At 39.1% G+C, this 5489-nt stretch overlaps 1 long non-coding RNA gene across 4 annotated transcripts in view; it reads left to right on the forward strand.

Annotated features, from left to right (window-relative positions):
• Positions 1–5489, forward strand: part of LOC107988562 (uncharacterized) — a 55099-nt gene that overhangs the window by 20172 nt on the left and 29438 nt on the right. The gene's annotated exons all lie outside the window — the stretch shown is intronic.

The following is a 5489-nucleotide window of genomic DNA, read 5'->3' on the forward strand; positions in this document are numbered from 1 at the left end:
AAGACTAAATGATCTGCAAATTGATGCAACACTTAGCCCGTGTGTCACTCCAGAGGAGGAGCTCTAATTATGCATTGTGTGAAGGAATTGCAGTGGATGATAAAAGGGCTCAACTCCACACCTCATTTCAATCTCAATGTCTTATCAGTTGCCTTTGTCGTGTCACTTCTTGTTTTTCTGGCAGCCATAGGTTTTACACTTTACGCTCAATGTCATAATTACACTATTCTCCGTGTGTTTTTTCCCCCCCTCCTGTTGCGGTGCCATACCCTGATAGAAAAATCAAAGTGGACTCGCATGTACAATCAAACATTGTGTGCACATGAAAACATCATGAGGAAAGCATTTGAGCTGACCTTCAGAGGTGCTAATTAAATTTTGGGCGTGTGGCGATGGTATAACTGATTTCATTCTTCATTATGGCCTGTAATGACATTTCTCAGCTGTCAGAGGCCTTGCAGGGGGTTTGGCTGGTGAGGTTTGGGATAAATTAACCATTATACCAACACAGACAGGAAAACCACAAAGGAGGGGCGGGGGGACGAGCTCAGAGTTGTGAATCCACTGACCGGAGCTGAATGTTTACTCCAAAATAAAAAAAAGAAAAAGAAAAACATCCAGAAAAGCTGGCTAAATTGGGGCATGATTTGCCACTTGCCATCCAACTAATTATAACGGGACATAAATGACCTTCGTGACAGCAGAGCAAAGCCATATTTCTTTGCTCCAATAAAAGGTTTTAATAGGATGGTACATATTTAATTACTGGCAGAGTAGGAAATATACAGTACTGTAGGATTACAAGGCCTGAGCTCCGTCAGTGAGGACGGACATAAAGAAACTCTGATTTAAGTATGTGTAGTTTTCTTGTTAAAGTAATAGCATTTTAAATACTGGCACATTTGTAAACTGTTGGCAAAGCCTGCTGGGCTGACGGGTGAAGACTGTTCCACACCAGAATGTGGGATTAAAGTGGAAATAAAATCCATTTAGGTGCAGCTGCAAATGACCAACAGCACATTTTCGGTACAAGTTTCGTCAATAATTGACGGTGTAATCTTCTGTACACTGACACTGAGTCACTGTGGCAACAACTGTGGAGCTGACTGACAGATCTGTCCAATGGATTGTCAGGGACTTAAAACAGTTATTAAAATTTTGAAGGAATTTCTCGACAACTGTGACAATGGACACATTCTACAAGCTCAAGATGAATAATAATATCTAAAATCAAAGTCTGTGAATCTCATTTTAAAATGATAACAATTGTATATATTATAAATATTTTGTATTTTTGAGACTTTATTGAGAAACAGTTCCATGATTACTTCAAAACTGGTGTGAAACACATACATGTACCTACCTTTTCAGAAGTATACAGTTTTATATGGGCATATTTGAGAATGCTGATTTACCTTAATTAATCATACTTTATAACAATCACAATTAATCATGATAATTGGCATCATTATTAATTGTGACATTTGACTATTTCAACAGCCCTCAATTAGACGTGTGCCAAAATACACAAAATAATGTATACATTACACTGGATGTATTGCAATGAAGTAATATTCGTAGTTGGCACAGCTGCAGACCTGTACTCATGACTGATACGGCTTAGGTCTAAAATGGCAATGCTGCGATTTCATTGCGTATTGAGTGCTTCTGGGTAATGGAGACCACATGTCCTCCTTCATATCGCTCCATATGAGGCCAACAGAGTCAGTCACCAGTGTCTCTGTTAAATATTCATTCCCTGTCAATAATTAAATGCTCATTATTTGAACCTGAAGAGTGCTGTGATTCCAAATTTAAAGCACTTCTAATGCATGGGCGAGTGAAAAGGCATGCTGTAAAAAATAGGCCGCATGATGAAAGATGGCTCCGTGCAGAGGTGCCCATTTGTTTCAACTGAACAGGTGGAATCCGTGTTTTGTATGAAAAATTTACCACCGTTGTCTTTTTTTTTTTTGAAGAACATCTGAGGCTTTTGTATTTAATGTCTGTACAAGGTTTTGAACAAACGTCACAGAGAGAGAGAAGCTTGTTATCGCAGGCCTTTTAAATGGATTCCTGTCTGAAAGTGTAACTCTTCGTCTTTCTCTGTCCTCCATAGACCTGTGTCTGGAAGAGACACAACAGAGAGAAAATAATGACACTGAGCCAATCTTACTGAGAAGTTGGGAGCAGTGCATGAATGTGCAAATATACAATAAATATGCAAACAAGCGCTCTGTTAGCCTGGGCTAAGGGGCTCGCATGATAATGCAAGTATTGTCCTGCAGCTAGATAGAAAATGATGTCAAGTAACTCCAGGAGGAAGTCGGAGCATCAACAATCCTGCGTTTGTCTTTTCTTTTTTTTTTTTTCAAACTCGATGTCATTTTAAATGCATATCATTTCCTTTGATGTCAGGCATTTTTCATTGTTTGTTGTTATTATGATCATTATGATCCGCGGACAACTGAGGATTAATCCGGCTGCTTTTTTTTTGTTGTCACGAAGTCCTGTGTGTGTGAATGTGCCACGCGTCACGTGTTTTGGTATGGCTTAAGGACCTCTCTGTGATGTTACCACAGGAGGGGTAAACACAAACGCACAGACTGCTTGTATTCTCCATTGTTATTATCCTGTTTGTATAATTAGCCTCATAAATTGCTCACATCAAAGGCACTGTCCCTTGAAACTCACCCGCGTTTCTGTTTAAATGAAGGCAAATTCAGTGAAGGTGGGGTGGGGGGGCGGCAGTTGTCCCACTTGATACAAATCTACGAAGACTCAAATGAATTATGGTAGAAAATGAACACATTTGTCCAACAGTGACTTTACTGCTGTCATGATGATGATGCTCTGCGAGGGGAGAGAGAAGTTTCAGTTACGTCTACTCTCTGACTAGTGAGTTACAAAAAGTAAAAGTTGTAAAAGAGTTACACAAACCTGGGATTATTTCGTCCCAGGTCCAGGAATGTCTGTCAGCTGGCCTGAGAAAAAGGAAACCAAGGGAAATATGACCAAAAAAAAAAAAAATCTGAGCACTGTCCCCATGGCTCTTCCATCGTTTGTGATTAAAAAAACAAAACTATTATCTTATGAGAAGACTTCAACTTAAATGGTGTCAATGGGAGAACATTATGCAAAAGACAAAATTAAACTTAAAATTAAAATTAATTAAATGGAACCTGGTGTGGTCCAGGAACATCACTTCCTCTCTCACTCCCTGTTGTTTCTTCAACGGTGATGTCATGGTAAATATTACAGATGAACTGCACTTGTGATTTTTTTTTTAAACCCCACATTTCCTTTAATGACCTTGGTAGTGTACTAAGTACAGCTATCAGAGTGCTGGGTGGCAGAGTATGTGCTGATTCTGCTCCACTCTGAGATGTTGGCGTGAACAATGATGGCCTGGCAGCTGGGAGTGGAGTGAGACAGAAAAGTGTCAGAGGGGGTTTGTGCAAGTTTGATTGACAGAACCAAAGCGGGCTCCATCAATTTAATGCTAATTATTAATTAATGTACGTTACTTAAAAGCATATGCAAAATTAAGATTTCGCCACAAAAACACACTTTATGTGGTATTTAAAGAATAATATGCATAATATATTGCTTTTTAATATTTATGGCAAAGAAGTTCAAGCATTTCTTGTCTTGGGCCAGTTCTCTGCTGAAAGCATCGACTCTCATGGTCTTAATTAATAACTAAGAAAGTAAGAAAAGCAAAGAAGCTGCACAAAACTGGAAGCTTTTTACACAGAGGAGAGGCAAAAAAAAAAAAAAAAAAAAACAAACTGCCAGAGGGAATTTCTCTCGGAGTCACTAATGTGTGACATGCAGCGGAAAAAAGAACAAGGATGGTATGGTGAACATCAGATTGGTAACAGCAGAAATATTTGCAAGCAATGATCACATTTTTAAGATATAATGTCTGCATTTTAATTTGCAGCAAAAAATAACAAAAAGATCACGTTTGTTCATACAGTGGGGTTGATATTTTAGACACTCAGTGTTTATTTATGGTGTAAAATTTGAAAACTCAGAAATGTATTTTACATTTACATTTCACATACGCACATATACAATTTTTATCTCCTTTTCTCTGTTACGTTTGATGCACACCAGGCAGTATTTACAGTTATTGGCCCTCTAAGAGACCACCTAATGTACATCAGTGATTATCAACTGTTGGCATGCGGGCTGAATCCTGCCCACCTATAACAGAAGGAGTTCATTTAATCACATAGAAATAAATGCACAAGAACACTGGGACCATAAAATAGGTGCTAATGTGTAAATGTGTGTGAATCTCTGCTGCTGCCAGTTAGTCATCCTTCCTGTGGTAGAGCTGTGCACACAGGCTCTGATAGATAGATGGATGGAGATCATGATTGACACTTAGATAAAGTCCTGACAGTCTGTCATCTCACGCTGAAAGTCAGTGTTAATATAATTAAATTATAATGAGTGCATGTTAAATCAGTCTTCTAGAGTTTTGAATTCAGTGTTACCATGCAACATATACCATTTTCCACTTGAAGTACTGCTTACCCATGGTGCAGTGGTCCAGACAGAAGTCCTTTTCTACATCATCACTCAGGACCTTCCAGGTTGGAGGTCCCTGTGACGGTCAGACGTAGAGTAAATGGAATAAACCAGAGTAGGTGAGAACAAGGACTGAGGTTTTTGGGGTTTTTTTTTGTTTTTAATCTGCTTAGTTTATTCTCCTGAGAAAGCCCCCTGAGGGAGAGAGACCATGAACTGACAGGCCCCATGTAATTCTTGACAGAGGAAAACTTTGTATACAGACAGTCTGGGCAACGTGTTATTAAAAAGATGAGCACGGCCATGGAAAATAAATAAATAAAGAAAAAAATACTGATTAAATTTTAAGGAGCCGACGGGCCGATAGTTTGCCTGGGGCATATTTGTCGGTTTCAAAGGGTGTTTTTATTAATTTTGTATTTTGCATTTTGTTAGTGGAAAGAGCTCACTCCTCTGGGAGCGCCACAAGCTATAGCCAGTGGAGCCTATAGCAGGAGAGAAAGGAGACGCAGAGCATGCCAAGCAGATCCCAGACACTCGGAGAATGAAATCAGGTCTGGATCACCAACGGGACACAAAGACCCCCCACCTCACGCCTAAACACACACACACACGTTTACATAGGCATACTGTATAATACGAGCATAATGTACACACACATCGTCACATCTCCTCTATCAGGACAGTGGATTTTAAGTGTCGCATATTCCAAAATTGCTGTTAGCTTGAGCATCAAGCAGATTGTTTTACACATGCACCTCACAGAAAACAGAAGAATATTTAGGACTGCAGTTGGAGCGCCTAAAAGTAGAAACTCCAAGTGGTGTTTTTCAGTGAAGAAATATTTAAGAAACACCTTGAGAAACACTAGTCTTACTGAGCCTCAATGATTCAGAGAAAATATATTAATTGCTTTCTTTAAAAAAAAAAATCAAATTGCTTTAACT

The sequence above is a fragment of the Cynoglossus semilaevis genome, chromosome 5 (genome assembly GCF_000523025.1).
Source record: "Cynoglossus semilaevis isolate Cse_v1.0 chromosome 5, Cse_v1.0, whole genome shotgun sequence".
Classification (NCBI taxonomy): domain Eukaryota; kingdom Metazoa; phylum Chordata; class Actinopteri; order Pleuronectiformes; family Cynoglossidae; genus Cynoglossus; species Cynoglossus semilaevis.